Source organism: Gossypium hirsutum, chromosome A08 (assembly GCF_007990345.1).
Source record: "Gossypium hirsutum isolate 1008001.06 chromosome A08, Gossypium_hirsutum_v2.1, whole genome shotgun sequence".
In the NCBI taxonomy this organism is placed as follows: domain Eukaryota; kingdom Viridiplantae; phylum Streptophyta; class Magnoliopsida; order Malvales; family Malvaceae; genus Gossypium; species Gossypium hirsutum.
In genome coordinates, this window is record NC_053431.1 from 111585899 (window position 1) to 111607081 (window position 21183).

Sequence of the window (21183 nt, forward strand, 5' to 3'; positions counted from 1 at the left end):
AATATGTATTAAATCAACAAAACAAATGACCCTGAAATATAAATGCAGAATATTGCAAACATTTAAAACTAACTTAGGCAGAAAATTATCAATAAGAACCAACAATATCAGTGAAGCAATAACAATGTATAGAATTAATAGGATAAACAGGAATAAAGTAATAGGAGTAATAATACTAAAAATAATAATAGTAAGGAAACAACTAAAATAACGTAAAGCACTTAGAGGTGCAAAAGAGGAAACTGATAGTGGTGGTCGGTGGTGGTCGTGACGATGTACGGTGATTGAACGGTCGGTGTTACCAGTTGAAGGTATGGGTGGTTGTGTGAGTAGAATGGGGGAATGAGGAAGGAAAGGAGAGGTTTTGTGGCTATGGGGGGTGAACAAAGAGGGAGGAGGGAGAAGGGAGAAGGGACAAGTGTAAGAAGGAAAGGATAGTGGAAAAGATTCGTCGCCGGCGACTCATCAGAGAATGGTGGCTGGAGTTGGAAGGATGAATAGTGAAAAGTGCGGTGGGGTGAGTGAATAGTGGAGTTTTAAATAGGAATAGGGGAAATTAGGGTTAGGGATTTGATTTAAAAGGGGGACACGGTCGTGGAGGCCCTATTTTGGACCACACGGCCATGTCCCACACCCGTGTGTCACGTTCCCAGCCCGTGTTTTTTGTGAAATTGTAAGTCAATATCGTCCACGGCCTGTGGCCACGCCTATGCACAAGGCCTAGTCGTATGACCCTGTGCTCATTTGTTCGTTTCTCCTATGCCCGTGTTAGGTTCACCACGCCCGTGTCTTGATTTGTACTTATGGTCTGATGTTTGAAGTCAGTGTCACACACGGCCTGTGGACACGCCCGTGTGTCTAGGCCATGTGGTGCGCACGGTGGCGTCACACAGTCATGTGCTGATTCGTTTGCCTCTTCCATGCCCGTGTAAGTGTCAACACACCCGTGTTATGTAATCAAGATTGCCTACGGCTTTTGGGCACGGCCGTGGCATAATCCCGTGTTGCATTCTGACTTGTTGAAAGCTTCAGTGTTTGTGTAGGTTACCACACGGCCTTAGGCACACCCGTGTTCATGACCGTGTGCCTTACACTGTCGCCTCGCACAGACGTGGTGATTTAATGTATGTCGTACCTCGGCTGATTTTTAGGGAATTTAAAGTGCAGTTTCAACACAGTCAGGGCCACGCCCGTGTCCCTTAGCCGTATGATGTACACAGCCGTATGGTACGGGCGTGGCTTTTTGTCGTAGCCCCTGTGTCATCCTGTCTTTGGAAAAATGTTTGTCTTATTTTAACACGGCCATGGACACGCCCGTGTCTCTAATCTGTGGTGAGCACGCAGCCTAGGACACGCCCGTATGTCCGGCCGTGTGTGTCAAAATACCTACAGTTAGATTATAAATAAAAAAATGAAAGAAAATATAAAGTAATTTAGTGGGGTTAGTGCTGAGGTTGCCTCTTGAGAAGCACTTATTTAGAGTCTAGGCTCGACTTTTACCTTGTGGGCTGATTTAGATAGGTTCGTGGAGCCGTAGCTCCTCTCCTTTATCTTTAAAATCCTTACCGTTATAAATTTTGAGACGATGTCTGTTTACCTTGAAAGTGTCATGGGTTGGATGGCTTACCTCTACTGTGCCATATGGAAAAACGATTTGGACTATGAATGGACTTGACCATCGTGATTTTAACTTCCCAGGAAACAATTTGAGCCTTGAGTTGTATAGTAGGACAAGATCTCCAACTTCAAATTGCTTGTGTTGCCTTAAACGAGCATCATAGCGGCACTTCGTGGCTTCCTTGTATAATAATGAGTTCTCATATTCATTAGCTCGCCATTCATCTAACTCATTCAGCTGCATCAATCTCTTCTCACCTGCGAGTTTGGGATCAAAGTTTAGGAATTTTATAGCCCAAAATGCTTTATGTTCTAGTTCAAATGGTAAATGACAACTTTTCCCATAAACAAATTTGTAAGGAAATGTTCCTATGGGGGTCTTATAAGCAGTTCTATAGGCCAATAAAGCATCGTCTAATTTTACTACCCAATCCTTCCTATTTGACTGTACAGTCTTTTCTAGGATACGTTTAAGATCTCTGTTTGTGATTTCGACTTGTCCACTAGTTTGAGGATGGTAGGGGGTAGTTGTTCTGTGGTAAACTCCATATTTCTTAAGGGTTTTATCAAATTGAGCATTACAGATATGAGTGCCCCTATCACTGATAATTGCTCTAGGTGTTCCAAATCGAGAGAAGAGTTTCTTAAGGAACCTCACCACCACTCTAGCATCATTAGTAGGTAAAGCTTGGGCTTCTACCCATTTGGACATATAATCAACGGCTACTAAGATGTATTTATTCTCAAATGAGCTAGGGAATGAACCCATAAATCAATACCCCATACATTAAATATTTCACATGAAAGCATATATGTTTAGGGCATTTTATCTCGTTTAGAAATATTACCTGTTCTCTGGCATTTGTCACAAAAAGTAACATGCCTGTTGGCGTCTTTGAATAGTGTAGGCCAATAAAAACCTGATTTGAGTGTTTTATGTACGGTCTTAGTCCCACTGTAATGTCCTCCAATCAGTCCTGAGTGGCAATGTTCCAAGATCTTAATTGCTTCTGACTTTGACAAACCATAATATATACATATTTTTACCACATGCTTGGCATATTTATGGATGATTTTTCCTTGGTTTCATTGAATTTGATGTTTCTAACCCTTTGATTTCATGTTTTATACTCAGCAAAGCCTAGGATAGTAAAAAAAGTGAGAAACGGGCCAAAACGGACAAATTGGGCCTAAATCAATGTTTCACACGGCCTAGACACTTTCACACCGGTGATCCACACGCCCGTGTATGACACACGGGTAGACCACACGCCCGTGTGTCATGGCCGTGTCAACATTAATCGAAGTCAGGATTACACACGGTCGTGTCCCTGTCAAGCCTAAGTCTAGTTCTACTCGGAAAAGGCTAATTTTGGGCTATTTTGGGCATTTGAAAGCCTATATAAACACCCTAGAAGAGGATTAAGGGGAAGACGGAGAGTAGAAGGCAAGGAAGTACTCAAGAACAGCCATTGGAATCACCTCGGAGGCATGATCTACATCAAAACTGAAGATTTTCATCCAATTTCCTAGAAGTTCTTTAGGTTTCTTTATGTTTTGTTGTTTTCCATAATTTGAGATGTTTTCCATTATTATCATGAAGTAAACTCCCTAAATACCTAAGGGAGATGAAATCTAAGACGAATCTTATTACTTTTTGATTTATATGATAAATATTTGTTCTTATTCTTAATTGTGAGTTTTAATCCTTGCTTTAATATTCCAGGATAGTAATTCAGGTTTTTGATGTGCTTATTCAGTGGAGAAAAAGTCCCTGTTTAAGAGTAGATCATTCATAATTAAGCGGAGTGGCATGCAATCCTAGAGATAGGACGACATAAATTTGTCGGATTAGAGTCAAATCTAATAAGGGAATCCATAAATCGAGTTAATGGGTCTATAGGGTTTTAATTAGAAAGAGATTTCAATTAATCAACCTAGAGTCAGTTGTTTTTAGTCTCGAAAGGGATATTAACATAAAGCAGGGATTTCTACGGAATAAGTCAAGTGAATAAATCGTCTAATTCAAAGGTAATAAGTGAAGTCTAGGTGGATTCTTTCATGGGTATTGTCCTCTCAATCGGTTTTTCAAAAGTATTTTCCAACCTTAATCTCTGTCGTAATCTTAGCTAATTAGATAATTAGTTTTAGGTAAACATTCTCTTAATTTTTAGGCTACATAATAAAAAGATAGTAATTACTAGTACTTTTAGTCCTCGTAGATACGATATTTCCGGTCTCACCATAACTATACTACTGTTCGATAGGTGCGCTTGCCTTAAGTCGAATTTTTAGTTAGTTTAGTGATCATCAAGTTTTTGGCGCCATTGTCGTGGACTAAGATATTGGGAACGCTTAATTTTTATTACTTTAGCCATTTTTTATTTTTATTGCAATTTAATTTTGTTTTTATTTACTAAATTTTATTTTCTTTATTTCCGCCATGTTTTTACAGTTTATGACTAGAAAAAACCCGTCAGGACCTCTACTTTTTGATGGTGAGATAGAGAGCACAGCTCGTAGAAATCAAAGAGAAATAAGACGAAGCCTACAATACATTGTGGAAGGGAAAGAGGACGATATTCACACAACAACCGATGAGATGGCTGAAAATCAGAATAATCCGCTACCTCCTATGGTTGCTACAAATCCAGTAAATCAGAATCCTGCTCCTCGTACTATGTATGATTATGCTAAACCTACTTTAACAGGAACTGAATCGAGTATAGTTAGGCCTGTTATTGCTGCAAATAATTTTAAACTGAAACCTAACACAATTCAGATGATACAGCAGTTTGTTCAGTTTGATAGTTTGCAGGACGATGATCCAAACAATCATTTAGCAAACTTTCTGGAATTCTGCGACACTTTTAATATCAATGGCGTTTCTGAAGATTCCATTCGCCTTCGGTTGCTTCCATTCTCATTGAGGAACAAAGCTAAACAGTGGTTAAACTCATTACCACGAGGGTCAATCACAACTTGGGAACAAATGACCGAAAAATTTTTGCTTAAATATTTTCCGCCAGCTAAAATGGCTAAACTAAGGAATGATATTTCTTCTTTTGTGCAAATGGATTTAGAAACACTTTATGATGCATGGGAGAGATACAATGATCTATTGAGAGGTTGACCTCACCATGGATTACCCCTTTGGCTACAAGTTCAAACTTTCCACAATAGGTTAAATCCCTCGACTAGAAAAATGATCGACGCAGCTGCTGGTGGAACTATCAATAACAAAACACCTAAAAAGGCTTATGAGTTCATAGAAGAGATGTCACTGAATAATTATCAGTGGCAAGTCATGAGGACAAAGCTGACTAAAGCAGCCGACGTTTTTAACATCGATTCGGTTACTATGCTCTCTAATCAGGTAGAACTTTTGAATAGAAAAATTAATGGTTTACTTGGCTCTTCACAGGTTCATCTAGTAATGCAGTACGATGCAAGTGGATGTGGAACGAACAATTTAGAATATCCATCCTACGACCCTAACATGGAGAATGAGTAAATAAACTATATGGGTAATAATCCTCGACCCCAAAATAATCCTTATAGTAACACTTATAATGCAGGCTGGAGGAACCACCAAAATTTCTCATGGGGAGGCCAAGGAAATAAAAGACCACCACCCCTTCCACGCTTCCAACAATATCAGCTAGAGAAAAAGCTGAACCTTGAGGAGATGATGACAAAATTTATCTCAATAGCGGAGACTCGTTTTCAGAATACTGAAACTACACTTAAAAATCAGCAAGCATCAATTCAAGGGCTCGAGAATCAAATAGGACGGCTGGCTAAGATGATTTCAGAGAGACCACCAGAGAGCCTACCTAGCAATACCGAACCCAATCCAAAAGAGCATATGAAGGCAGTTACATTAAGGAGTGGGGAGGTGTTAGCTGAATCTGAAAAGAAGCTGCAACCAGAACCTGACAGAAAAGAAGGTGAGGAGGAAAAACCCGAAGACAATGAAAAATCGGTGTTGAGGGAATATAAACCACCAGTCCCATACCCAACGAAGTTGAAGAAAGACTGCATGATGCACAATTTGATAAATTTCTCGAACTTTTTAAACAAGTACATATTAATTTACCTTTTGTTGAAGCTATCTCGCAGATGTCTACATATGCAAAATTTTGAAGGAGCTTCTAACAAATAAAAGAAAGTTTGAAGATTTGTCTACAGTGAAACTCAATGAGGAATACTCTTCTATACTCCAAAATAAACTGCCAACCAACTGAAAGATCTAGGAAGTTTTACTATTCCCTACTTAATTGGTAGTTTGAATGTTGAGGCGCTAGCATTAATTTGATGCCATATAAAATGTTCAAACAACTTGGTCTTAGGGAACCCAAACCCGCTAAGATGAGTATTCAACTAGCCGATAGATCTATTAAATATCCTAGGGGTCTTATAGAGGACGTACTTGTAAAAGTAGATAAATTTATATTCCCTATTGATTTTGTTGTGCTTGACATGGATGAGGATGTTGAGGTGCCTTTAATTTTAGGTCATCCATTTTTAGCCACCGTTAGGGCTGTTATTGATGTAGGTGATAGTAAACTTGTGCTTAGAGTAAGTGATGAAGAGATTATTTTTAAAATTTATGATGCTATGAGATTTTCTAGGGAACAGGATGACTCATGTTATTTTATTGACTCTATTGATCATGCTACTCAAGACTCTTTACAGGAAATCATACATAAAGACACGTTGGAACTGTGTCTTGCCCAATGAGAGGAGGTAAATGATGATGATTCTGAGATAGGTAAGATAAAAGATAAACTAAATTCCAATGAACCTTCATTGAGACAGAAGAGCTACGAGGGTATTGAGGTAAATAATGAATTAAAATTAAAACCCTCTGTTGAAGAACCGCCTAAATTAGAATTAAAACAATTACCAGATCACTTAGAATATGCGTTTCGTGGAGATAATTCCACATTACTAGTAATTATTTCTTTAGATTTACAGCCAACTGAAAAAGACGAGTTACTCAAAGTTTTAAAGGAGTATAAAAAAGCCATAGCCTGGAAGATTTCTGACATAAGAGGGATTAGCCCATCTTTTTGCACACAAAATTTTAATGGAAGATGAATTCAAACCCTATGTGCAAGAGCAAAGATGGTTGAATCCTAACATAAAAGACGTTGTAAAAGCTAAGGCAATTAAACTTCTAGATGCTAGAATTATTTATCCTATCTCTGACAGCTCCTAGGTGAGTCCTGTGCAGGTTGTTCCTAAGAAAGGAGGCATGACTGTCGTGGCCAATGAGAAGAACGAATTAATTCCAAAATGAACAGTCACGGAATGGAGAGTCTGCATTGACTATAGGAAATTAAACGATGCCACAAGAAAAGATCACTTTCCCCTACCATTCACTAATCAGATGTTGGAAAGATTATTCAGACATATGTATTATTGCTTCCTAGATGGACTCTTTAGTTATTTCCAAATCCCGATAGCTCTTGAGGATAGAGAAAATGACATTTACATATCCGTACAGTACGTTTACTTATCGACGAATGCCTTTTGGATTATGTAATTCTCCTGCTACTTTTTCAGCGATGCATGCTGGCTATTTTTGATGAACTCGTGGAAGACATTATGGAGGTATTCATGGATGACTTCTCGGTATTCGGTAACTCTTTCCATCTCTACCTTAAAAGTTTTAAACGAGTTTTGATTAGATGTGAGGAAACAAATCTTGTACTGAATTGGGAAAAATGTCACTTCATGGTTCGTGAAGGGATTGTGTTAGGCCATAAAATTTTTAGCAAGGGAATTGAAGTTGATAAAGCAAAGGTTAAAACTATTGAGAAACTACGTCCCCCTAATTCAGTTAAGGATATTCGTAGTTTTTTAGGTCATGTTGGATTTTATAGACAATTTATTAAAGACTTTTCTAAAATAGTCAAGCCTTTAACGAATTTGCTAGAGAAAGATGTACCCTTCAATTTCAGTCAGGATTGTTTAGAAACGTTCAATACTCTTAAGGATAAATTAATTAACGCTCCAATTGTAGTTACACCTGATTGGAATTTACCTTTTGAACTAATGTGTGATGCGAGTGATTTTCCAGTAGGAGCAGTTCTTGGACAGCGGAAAGAAAAGCGCTTTCAACCGATTTATTATGCTAGCAAAACATTGACAGCTGCACAACAAAAATTAAACGATGACCGAGAAAGAATTATTGGCTGTGGTTTTCGTATTCGATAAATTAGACCATATTTAATATTATCTAAAGTTGTCGTTTACACTGACCACTTAACTCTTCGATACCTCCTTACTAAAATAGATGCAAAACCTCGACTAATAAGATGGATTTTATTGTTGCAGGAATTCAATTTAGAAATTTAAGATAAGAAAGGAGCAGAAAATCTTGCAACAGATCATCTATCCAGATTAGAAAACCCACATCTCAATGAACTGAACAAACATGAGATAAATGACTCATTCCCTGAAGAACAACTTTTTGCTATCTCTGACTCTGAGGAACCTTGGTTTGCAGACATTGCGAATTATTTAGCCGCTAACATTATACCAAAAAGGTTGACGCATCAGCAAAAGAAGCAATTCTTTACTAATGTGAAAAACTATTTTTGGAAAGAACCTTTTTCTTTTTCGTATATGTGCAGATCAAGTAATTCGAAGATGCGTTCCAGAGACAGAAGCGATTAATATTTTGGAGCATTGCCACTCAGGACTGACTGGGGGACATTACAATGGAATTAGGACCGCCTATTAAACACTCGAATCAGGTTTTTACTGGCCCACTCTATTCAAAGACTCCAACAGGTATGTTGTTACTTGTGATAAATGCCAATGAACAGGTAATATCTTTAAACGTGACGAAATGTCCCAAACGTACATACTCTCATGTGAAATCTTTGATGTATGAGGTATTAATTTCATGGGTCCATTCCCTAGCTCATTTGGGAATAAATACATATTAGTAGCCGTTGATTATATGTCTAAATGGGTGGATGCCCAAGCTTTACCTACTAATGATGCTAGAGTAGTGGTGAAGTTCCTTAAGAAACTTTTCTCTCGATTTGGAACACCTAGAGTAATCATTAGTGATAGGGGCACTCATTTTTGTAATACTCAATTTGATAAAACCCTTAAGAAATATAGAGTTTGCCACAGAACAGCTACCCCTTACCATCCTCAAACTAGTGGATAAGTCAAAGTCGCAAACCAAGAACTTAAATGCATTCTAGAAAAGACTGTAGAGGCAAATAGGAAGGAGTGGGCAAAGAAATTAGATGATGCTTTATGGGCCTATAGAACTACTTTTAAGACCCTCATAGGAACATCCCTTTACAGACTTGTTTATGGGAAGAGTTGTCATTTACCGTTTGAACTAGAACATAAAGCATTTTGGGCTATAAAGTTCCTAAACTTTGATCCTAAACTCGCAGGTGAAAAGAGATTGACGCAGCTAAACGAGCTAGATAAATGGCTAGCTAATGCCTATGAGAACTAATGATTATACAAGGAAGCAACGAAGCGCCGCCATAATGCTCATTTAAAGCAACACAAGCAATTTGAAGTTGGAGATCTTGTCCTGTTATACAACTCAAGACTCAAATTATTTCTTGGGAAGCTTAAATCATGATGTTCAGGTCTCTACGTAGCCCAAACCATTTTTCTATACGGTACAGTTGAGGTAAGTCATCCAACTCAAGGCACTTTCAAGGTAAATGGACATCGGCTTAAACTTTATAACGTCAAAGACAAGGGAAAGGAGCTACGGCTCCGCGAACCTGAATAAACATACATACTAGGTACAGTCGAGCTTAGAATCTAAATAAGTGCTTCTTGGGAGGCAACCTGAGCACTAACCCCACTAGATAACTTAGTTTGTCTTTCCGTTTTGTTTTATAATTTGAATGTATGTATTTTCAGCACACACGGCCCAGCACACGGGTGTGCTTTCGGCTGTGGGATCCCCACGGGTAGTAGACATGGGCGTGGCCCTAGCCGTGCTAAAACAGGACAAACATTTTTCCAAGACAGGATGACACACGGGCTATGATAAATAGCCACGACCGTGTGTACGACACGGTTAAGGGACATAGGCGTGTCCTAAACCGTGGTAAAACTGTACCTTAATTTCTAAAAAGATCGGCAGAGACACGGCCTACGATAAATTACCACGGCCGTGTGAGGGGACCGTGGGAGTCACCCGACTTGTCACACGAGCATGCTTGGGGCCATGTGAGAACTTGTCTAAAAAACTGAAATGATAAACAGAGTCAGAATAGACCACAGGTGTAGGCCACGGCCGTGCTTAAAGACCGTGCGCAAACCTGATTAATTGACACAGGCGTGTGAGGTTGAACACAAGTGTGGGAGAAATGAAAGGGAGCACTACATGGTCGTACGGTGTGGCCGTGTGAGTCACAGGGCCTAGACACACGGGCGTGTCCAAAAGTCGTGTGCGATACTAACTTAAACATCAACCCATAAGCATAAGCCATGAGCACGGGCGTAGAGAACCTAACACAGGCGTGAGAGAAACGGCCGAAAGTATACACGGTCGTGCGACGCAGACGTGTACACCCCACAGCTTGGGAACACGAGCATGTCAAAAGGCCCATGTGCGAACCTAACTATAATTCCAAGACAAACACGGGTTAGGAGCATACCACACAGGCGTGGCCCACAAAAAGTGTGGCCCAAAACGAGGCTTAAACGACCGTGGCCCCTAATTTAATCCCCCTAACCCTAATTTCTCCCTTGACCCTTCACTATTCATCATCTTCTTCAACAAACCCCCTTCTCCTTCTCCCTTTTTCCTTCTCTTCTCCCTTACCCCTTCCACATCTCATCACGCACCACCCCGCGTGCACATCGAGCACCACCAAGCACCACTGCGTTTGTCCATCCTTTTCTCTCCATTATCTTTATTTTTTTTACTATCTCTATTTTATTTCTTATTTCATTTAACTATTTTTGGTTATTTTTTACACTACTAATGATATTCATACTTGTGATTATTATATTTGTTTAGTGATTTTCCATTTTACTACTAATAGTGATTGACCTATGCATAATACTACATTCACTCATTCTTGGTCTTTTGTGTTTCATGGATTTCATTTCTTCCTGCTCTAACACATCATATTTCGTATTATCATTGATAAATAGTAATTTATACATATTTTTATCCCACACTTAGCATATTTATGGATGATTTCTCCTTAGAATTGGTGAATTCGATGCTCCTAATTCTTTAATTTCATATTTTATACTTAGGTGAGCACAGGAGAGTAAAAGGAACGACAAACAGGCCGAAAATGGAGAAAATAGACCAACATAGGAAATCAAAACGGCCTGGACTTCCTCACACGGGTAAGCCACACAGCCGTGTTCATTTGGCAGAATCGAAGCACGACTTACACGGGTAGACTACACGCCGGTGCCTATGTAATAGCCTTGAACTCAGATTGAAGAAATCGCACACGGGCGTGTCCCTGTCGAGCCCAAGTCTAGTTCTATTTGGAAAAGGTCACTCTTGAAGGCTTTTAGGCTTTTTAAGCCTATTTAAACACTTGAGGAGGCATTTAGAAGAGACACACGGAGTAGAAGACAAGGAATTACTCAAGGAAAGCCGATTGATCCATCTCAGAAGCTGGATTCATCGTCAAGACTGAAGATCTCCCTTCAATTTCCTTCAGGAGTTTTGGGTTTTCTTTATGTTTTGTTATCTTTATTCTTTTGAAATGTTTTCTTTCATAATTATGAACTAAACCCCCTAAATACCTAAAGGGAATGAAACTTAAGACGGATCTTGTTATTATTATCTGAATTGTATGATAAATATTTGATTTGTTCTTAATTATGTGTTCTTAATTCTTGTTTTAATATTCCAGGATATTGATTCAAGTTAATGTGCTTATTTAGAGGAGTAAAAGTCCCTGTCTAAGAGTAAATTTGTCGTAATTAAGCGGAGTTGATTGCACGCCTAGAGATAGGGTGACAAGATTTTGCCGGATTAGGGTGAAACCTAATAAATGAGTCCATAGATCGAGTTAATGCAACACTAGGGTGTTAACTAGAAAGAAAATTCAATTAATCAACCTAGGGTTAGACGTTATTAGGCTCGAGAGAGATAATAATATAACTTAGGGATTTCTACGGATCAAGTCAAATGAATAAATCGTCTGATTCAGAATCAAATAACAAGTAAAGTCTAGGTGGATTTTTCCTTGGGTATTGCCTTAATCAATTGAGTTTTCCCAAAAGTTTTTCCCCAATTTTCTCTCTGTGCACCCTTAGTTTAGTTAATTAGTTTAGATAAACAAATCCCTTAATTTTTTAGGCTAGGTAATAAAAAGAAAGTAATTACTAGTACTCTTGGTTCCTTTGGGTTCGACAATCTAGTCTTGCTAAAGCTATACTACTGTTCGATAGGTACACTTGCCTTCATCGTGATAATAGTTAGTTTCAAGAACGATTAATTATAAATTTTTAAAACCTATAGTGAATATCAAGTATCAAGTTTTTGGCGCCGTTGCCGGGGAACTTAAGATATTAGGAACACTCAATTTTTATTACTTTAGCCATTTTACTTTTATTGCAATTTATTTTTTTTAGTTTAATTCCACTTTTCTAACTTTTCTTTTATTTTCTGACAGGGTTTTCTAGTTTATTACCAGAAGAAACCCGTCAAGACCATTACTTTTTGATAGTGAGATCGATCACATAGCTCGTAGAAACCGAAGAAAAATAAGGCGAAGCTTAAGATACACAGAGGAAGAGCAAAAAGACAATATCTAAACCACAACTGAGAAGATGGTTGAAAATCAAGAAAATCCGCTACCTCCTGCGATTTCTGCTGATCCAGTAAATCAAAATCCTGCTCCGCGCACTATGTATGATTATGCTAAATCGAATTTAACAGGAACTGAGTCAAGTATAGTTAGGCCTGCTATTGCTACAAATAATTTTGAATAGAAACCTAACACGATTCAAATGATACAGTAATTTGTTCAGTTTGATGGTTTGCAGGATGAGGATCCAAACAATCACTTGGTGAATTTTCTGGATTTTGTGACACATTTAAAATCAATGGCATTTCTGAAGACGCCATATGCCTTTGGTTGTTTCCTTTTTTACTGAGGAAAAAAGATAAACAATGGTTGAACTCGTTACCACGAGGGTAAATCACTATTTAGGAACAAATGACCGAGAAGTTTTTACTAAAATATTTTTCCCAGGCTAAAACAGCTAAATTAAGGAATAATATCTCTTCTTTTGTGCAGATGGATTTAGAAACACTCTACGATGCATGGGAGAGATACAAGGATTTGTTGAGAAGGCGCCCTAACCATGGGCTACCACTTTGGCTGCAGGTTCAAACTTTTCACAATGGCCTGAATCCTTCGACTAGACAGATGGTTAACACAACTGCTGGTGGGACTATTAATAACAAAACACCTAAAGTGGCTTACAAATTTATTAAAGAGATGTCACTGAACAACTATCAGTTGCAAGTCATGAGAACAAAGCCGACGAAAGCGGCCAATGTTTTCAACTTCGATGTGGTTACTATGCTATCTAACCAGGTAGAACTCTTAAATAAAAAGATTGACGGATTGTGTGCTTCTCCTTAAGTACATCCAATAATGCAATGCAATACAAATAAAGTTGGAACGAGCAATTCAGAATACCTATCTTATGGTCTCAACATGGAATACGAGTAACTAAATTTTATGGGTAATAATCTTTGACCTCAAAATAATCCCTATAATAACACTTACAATGTAGGTTGAAGGAACCACCCAAAATTCTCATGGAGAAGCCAAGGAAATCAAAGACCTCAACACCCTCCAAGCTTCCAACAACAACTTTACCAGCAAGAGAAAAAGCTAAACCTTGAAGAGATGATGACAAAATTTATTTCAGTTGCAGAAACTAGTTTTCAAAACACTAAACTGCACTTAAAAATTAGCAAGCGCCGATCCAAGGACTCGAGAATCAAATTGGGCAGCTGGCTAAGATGATTTCAGAAAGACCACCAAGAGGTTTACCTAGTAACACCGAACCCAATCCAAAAGAGCATGTGAAAGCAGTTACACCAAGGAGTGGGAAAGTGTTAGCTGAATCCGAAAAGAAGCCACCACAAGAAGCTGAAAGAGACAAAGGAGAGAAAGAAAAACCTGAAAACAATGACAATCCAATGTCAAAGAAATATAAACCACCAATCCCATATCCAGCAAAGTTGAAAAAAGACCGCATGAATGCACAATTCAGTAAATTTCTTGAACTTTTTGAACAACTGCATATTAACTTACCTTTTGTTGAAGCTATATCGCAAATACCTACATATTCAAAATTCTTAAAGGAGCTTCTAACAAACAAAAGGAAGTTTGAAGACTTATCTACAGTGTAACTTAATGAGGAGTGCTCGGCCATACTCTAAAATAAACTTCCAACTAAATTGAAAGACCCAGGAAGTTTTACTATTCCCTGCTTAATTGGTAGTTTGAATGTTGATAAGGCACTAGCTAATTTAGGTGCTAGCATTAATTTGATACCATATAAAATGTTTAAACAACTTGGTCTTGGGGAATCTAAACCCACTAGGATGAGTATTCAATTAGCTGATAGATCTATTAAATATCCTAGGGGAATTATAGAGGATGTACTTGTAAAAGTAGATAAATTTATATTCCCTGTTGATTTCGTTGTGCTTGACATGGATGAGGATGTTGAAGTGCCTTTAATCTTAGGTCATCCATTTTTAGCCACTGCCAGGGCTGTTATTAATGTGGGTGATGGTAAATTGGTACTCAGAATAGGTGACAAAGAGATTATCTTTAAAATTTATGATGCCATGAGATTTTCTAGGGAATAGGATGACTCATGTTATTTTATTGACTCTATTGATCATGCTGCTCAAAATACTTTTTAGGAAATCATACATAAGGACACGTTGGAACTGTGTCTTGCCCAAAGAGAGGAGGGGGTGATAATTCTGAGATAGAAACTAAACTGAACCCCAATGAACCCTCCCCAAGACCAGCAGAATATGAGGGTATTAAGGTAAACAATGAACTTAAGCAAAAACCCTCTATTGAAGAACCTCCCAAACTGGAACTTAAACAATTGCCGAATCACTTGGAATATACATTCCTTGGAAATAACTCTACATTACAGGTAATTATTGCATTTAATTTGCAACCCAAAGAGAAAGACGAATTACTCCAAGTCTTAAGAGAGCATAAAAGGGTCATAGCTTGGAAAAATTTTGACATTAAAAGGATCAGTCCTTCTTTTTGCTCCCACAAAATTTTAATGGAAGACGAATATAAGCCATGCGTGCAAACCCAAAGACGACTGAACCCCAACATGAAAGAAGTTGTTAAAGCTGAGGTAATTAAGCTCCTAGATGCTGGAATTATTTATCCTATTCTGACAGTTCTTTGGTAAGTCCAGTGCAAGTTGTTCTTAAAAAAGGAGGCATGACTGTTGTAACCAATGAGAAGAATGAATTAATCCCAACAAGGACAGTCACAGGTTGGAGAGTTTGCATTGATTATAAGAAGCTAAATGATGCCACGAGAAAAGATCACTTCCCTCTTCCATTCATTGACCAAATATTGGAAAAATTGTTAGGACACATGTACTACTATTTTTTAGACGGACTCTCTAGCTGTTTTCAAATCCCAATAGCTCCTGAAGATCTAGAAAAGACGACATTTACATGTCCATACGGTACGTTTACTTATCATAGAATGCCTTTTGGATTATGTAATGCTCCCGCTACTTTTCAGCGTTGCATGATGGCCATTTTTTACAAACTCGTAGAAGATATCATGGAGGTATTTATGGATGATTTCTCAGTTTTCGGTAATTCTTTCCATCTTTGCCTTAAAAATTTAAAACGAGTCTTAATAAGATGTGAAGAAACAAATCTTATACTTAACTGGGAAAAATGTCATTTTATGGTTCAAGAAGGTATTGTGTTAGAACATAAAATTTCTAGTAAAGGGATTAAGGTTGATAAATCTAAAATTGAAGCCATTGAGAAACTACATCCTCCTAATTCAGTTAAGGCTATTAGAAGCTTTTTGGGATATGCTGGGTTTTATAGAAGATTCATTAAAGACTTTTCTAAAATAGCTAAGCCTTTGACTAAATTCCTAGAAAAAGATGTGTCTTTTAATTTCGATCAGGAATGTTTAGAAGCATTTAATACTTTAAAGGATAAATTGACTAAAGCTCTAATTATAATTGCACCTGATTGGAATTCACCTTTTGAACTAATGTACGATGCAAGTAGGTGCAGTTTTGGGACAGCAAAGAGATAAGCATTTTCAACCTATCAATTATGCTAGCAAAACTTTGACAGCCGCACAGGAAAACTACACCATCACGGAGAAAGAGCTGCTAGCTATGATTTTTGCATTCGATAAATTTAGGCCATATCTAATATTGTCTAAAGTTGTCGTTTATACTGACCATTCTACTCTTCGCTACCTTTTAACTAAGACTGATGCAAAACCTCGACTCATCCGATGGATTTTGTTATTGCAAGAATTCGACTTGGATATTAAGGATAAGAAAGGAGTAGAAAACCCGGCAGTTGATCATCTTTCCAGGCTTGAAATTTCAAGTACCAAAAAGCTAGACGAAGTTGAAATAAATGATTCATTCCCTGAAGAACAATTTTTTACTATATCTGATTCTGAGGTACCTTGGTTTGCTGACATTGCAAATTTTTTAGTCGCTAACATTATCCCAAAAGGGTTGACACATTAGCAAAAGAAACGATTCTTTATTGATGTGAAAAAACTACTTTTAGGAAGACACTTTCCTTTTTCGTATATGCGCAGATCAAGTCATTAGGCGATGCATTACAAGGACAGAAGCATTGAATATTTTGGAACATTGCCACTCAGGACCGACTGGAGGACATTACAGTGGAAATAAGACCACACATAAAATACTCGAATCAGGTTTTTATTGGCCCACTCTATTCAAAGATGCCAACAGGTATGTTACTTTTTGTGACAAATGTCAAAGGACGGGTAATATATCCAAACGTGATGAAATGCCCTAGACAAATTGCTCTCATGTGAAATATTTAACATTTGGGGTATCGACGTCATAGGTCCATTCCCCAGCTCATTCAGGAATAAATACATATTAATAGCTGTTGATTATACGTCTAAATGGGTGGAAGCCCAAGCTTTACCTACTAATGATGCTAGAGTGGTAATACGATTCCTTAAGAAACTCTTCTCTTGATTTGGAACCCCTAAAGCAATTATCAGTGATAAAGGTACTCATTTTTGTAACTCCCAATTTGATAAAAACCCTTAAGAAATACGGAGTTCACCACAAAACAGCTACCCCCTATCATCCTCAAACTAGTGGACAAGTCGAAGTAACAAACCAATAGCTCAAACGTATTCTAGAAAAGACAGTAGAGTCAAACAGGAAAGACTGGGCGATGAAAGTAGATGATGCTTTATGGGCTTATAGAACTGCTTTTAAGACCCCTATAGGAACATTCCCTTATAGACTTGTTTACGGAAAAAGTTGCCATCTACCGTTTGAGTTAGAACACAAGGCATTCTGGGCTATAAAATTTCTAAACCTTGATCCCAAACTTACAGGTGAAAACAGGTTGATGCAGCTGAACGACCTAGATGAGTGGCGAGCCAATGCATATGAAAATTCGTGCCTATACAAGGAAGCAACGAAGCGCCGCCACGACACTCGTTTGAAGCAACGAAGACAATTTCAAGTTGGAGATCTTGTCCTATTGTACAACTTGGGGCTCATATTGTTTCCTAGGAAGCTTAAATCACGATGGTCAGGTCCTTTCGTAGTCCAAACTGTGTTTCCATATGGCACAGTAGAGGTAAGTCATCCATCACAAGGCGCTTTTAAAGTAAATGGACATCGTCTCAAATTTTATTATGGTGAGAATTTCAAAGACGATAAAGATGAGCTACGACTCCACGAAGTTACCTAAATATACCCACAAGGTAGATTTGAGTTTAGACTATAAATAAGCACTTCTCGGAAGGCAATCCGAGCAATAACGGTGTTAATTTCTTTAAATTTTAGTTTTTAACATTTAATTCACTAACTGAGTCACTGAACACAGGATTTCCAGAATCACATGGCCAGGCACACGGGCGTGCCTTAGGCTGTGCCTATACCATGGAAGGCAACACGACTGTGTGATACGGCCGTGTGAAAACAGAGCAAAAACTTTTCCCCAACACGGGATTCGATAAGTTGCCACGGCTGTGCGACATGGCCATGAGCAATCTTGACAAATTAACACGGGCGTGCGCCTTCATACACTGGCGTGGGAGAAACGAACGAAGAATGACTCGGCCGTGCAACATGGCCGTGTGCACCAATGCGCCCAATTTTGAAAACCATGAAACGCACGGGCTGAAATGAGGGCACAAGGGCGTGACTCACGGCCGTGTGCCCTAATTTCTTCATAAACACCTATTATTTTTATTTATTTTTTTATTTTATTTTTATCTTTATTTATATGTTGAAATTACTTTTTATTTCCCTTTAATACTATTTTTATTTTATCTTAAGATTTTATAATTTTTATTCGGCTATTCCTTTACGAGTAATTATGCTTCTCTATATTTCCTAAAAGAAGTTTCTGATTCTATCACAGTTATAAAGAGCTCCAAAGCTGGAAAAGGTTCTCCACGACTACCATGTCTTGCCCGACCACCATGATAACCTCTTCGCTGGACACTGTGGTCGCAGAGCCCACCCTCTACCACCACCGGAGTATCCTCTACCAATCTCATCATTTCCTTGGTCGATTATTCTCTATAACTCCAATTCAAGGATTTCATTCATCATTCAGGAAGTCTCACTCATTTCCCTATCTTATGATCTTATATATATATATAATTCAATAAATCTAACTTTGTACGTTGAGGGCAATGTACATCTTAAGTGTGGGGGGTTGTTTATATCTTTATCAGAAAAATCCCTGAATTTTGTCTTATTCTCATGTGATCTTCTCATATCAGTATTAGAATGAATTTTGATTAATTTATGATCTTTATTGATATGTCTTGAATTAAAACATAGGTATCCATGCATTGATGGTTCAAACTTTAAGGAATTAGAGAATCAAGCATGATAAGTTGATTTTTGAGTTTTAAAAAATTTATAGGTTGTTTCCCCAAGTTCAGGTATTATCTTGAGTTGAAATTCACAGGTTTAACATCAAAAAGCCATAATTTTGTGAGATCTTGAATCTTTAAAAGCATCTATTATTTCTTTCATGCTCACTTTTATTGTTGCTTTGAGTGCGTCAATCTTGATTTGTTATTCTAGAAGTTGCTTGATTATGCATGTCAAGATCACACCATTTGGTTTGATATGACAAGATGATAAAGGCACTTAGGTTTAACCCACTCACTTCATAAAAGCCTACCTTTACAATTAACCCTTAGTGAACCTCCTTGAACCCAATAACACATTTATTGATTTACCCTTAATATTAACCCATAACCTATTATTATTGAAATCCCCTAAATTAATTTGATCCCTATTTTTGTCGAGATTTGATTTGAATAGATTGCTTAGCTATGTTTTATTTTTGATAGATAGCCTATGTTATTTGACTTATTCTTAAAAAAAAAATTTAATACATACATATATATTAGTAGTAATTCGTTGTTTTTGAGCTTAAGTGTTTAATTCCATATTCTGAGAAGAAACTCACTTGTATACGATTAATAATTAAGTATTTTTCTAGTTAGGTAATTTTTCAATTCAATCTCAATTCTAACCTGTTCTTTCAGTTTGTGACCACACCCCCTAACTAAAGCCACGTTACAACCCTCTAAAAACCTTTTGATTGATGTATCATCTCAATTTATAGTGGTGGAGATTTGATTTTCATGCAAGCCTATGATAATAACTTTTTATATTGACTAATGAGTGCTTCATTTATTGTCCTTAATCACCTCGAGTGATTTGAGTGAATCCTTAGTGAGGATGTTAAACTTTGTGATATTTTGAATCAAAGGTAATCACTTAGATGAGGGGAGACACATATGTTTTCATGATAAAATGCTCAACTTGGAATGTTTGAAACTTTGATGTTCTTCTAGTTGATTTCTCAATGTATGATTACTTATGGTTTATTTTGAGATATTATTGATAGGGGTTATAAGTTGAGAAGAATTTATTTTGATTGTGAGTTGAAGAGTTTGCTTGAGGACAAGCAAACGCTTAAGTGTGAGGGTATTTGATAAACCGTAATTTATACATATTTTTATCCCATGCTTAGCACATTTATGGATAATTCTCCTTATAATTGGTGAATTCGATGCTCCTAATTCTTTAATTCCATGTTTTATACTTAGGTGAGTACAGGAGAGTAAAAGAAACGAGAAAGAGGCGGAAAACGGAGAAAATGGACCAACATGGGAAATCAACATGGCCTGGACTTCCTCACACGGGTAAGCCACACGGCCGTATCCATTTGGAAGAATCGAAGCACGACTTACACAGGTAGACCACACGCCCGTGCCTATGTAACAACCTTGAACATGGATTAAAGAAATCGCACACAGACGTGTCACATGGGCATGTCCCTGTCGAGCCCAAGTTTAGTTCTATTCAGAAAAGGCCACTCTTGAGGGCTTTTAGGCATTCTAAAGCCTATTTAAACACCTGAGGAGGCACTTAAAAGAGACACACAGAGTAGGAGATAAGGAATTACTCAAGGAAAGCCGATTGATCCATCTAAGAAGCCGGATTCATCGTCAAGACTGAAGATCTCCCTTCAATTTCCTTCAGAAGTTTTAAGTTTTCTTTATGTTTTGTTATCTTTATTCTTTTGAGATGTTTTCTTTCATAATTATGAACTAAACCCCCTAAATACCTAAGGGGAATGAAACCTAAGATGGATCTTGTTATTATTATCTGAATTGTATGATAAATATTTAACTTGTTCTTAATTATGTGTTCTTAATTCTTGTTTTAATATTCCAGGATATTGATTTAAGTTAATGTGCTTATTTAGAGAAGTAAAAGTCCCTGTCTAAGAGTAAATTTATCGTAATTAAGTGGAGTTGATTACACGCCTAGAGATAGGGTGACAAGATTTTGCCAAATTAGGGTGAAACCCAATAAAGGAGTCCATAGATCGAGTTAATGCAACACTAGGGTTTTAATTAGAAAGAGATTTCAATTAATCAACCTAGGGTTAGACGTTATTAGTCTTGAGAGAGATAATAATATAAATTAGGGATTTCTACGGATCATGTCAAATGAATAAATCGTCTGATTAAGAGTCAAATAACAAGTGAAGTCTAGGTGGATTTTTCCTTGGGTATTACCTTAGTCAATTGAGTTTTCCCAAAAGCTTTTCCCCAAATTTCTCTCTATACACCCTTAGTTTAGTTAATTAGTTTAGATAAACAAATCCCTTAATTTTTTAGGCTAGATAATAAAAAGAAAGTAATTACTAGTACTCTTGGTTCCTTTGGGTTCGACAATCCAATCTTGCTAAAGCTATACTACTGTTCGATAGGT

At 37.5% G+C, this 21183-nt stretch overlaps 2 non-coding genes across 2 annotated transcripts; both read right to left on the reverse strand.

Moving 5' to 3' along the window:
• Positions 1 to 4657: 4657 nt before the first annotated feature.
• Positions 4658 to 4764, reverse strand: LOC121205209 (small nucleolar RNA R71). Its single transcript, XR_005900294.1, has one exon. It is a non-coding gene; the product is annotated as a small nucleolar RNA R71 (small nucleolar RNA).
• Positions 4765 to 12863: 8099 nt separating this feature from the next.
• Positions 12864 to 12970, reverse strand: LOC121205943 (small nucleolar RNA R71). Its single transcript, XR_005901017.1, has one exon. It is a non-coding gene; the product is annotated as a small nucleolar RNA R71 (small nucleolar RNA).
• Positions 12971 to 21183: the final 8213 nt, after the last annotated feature.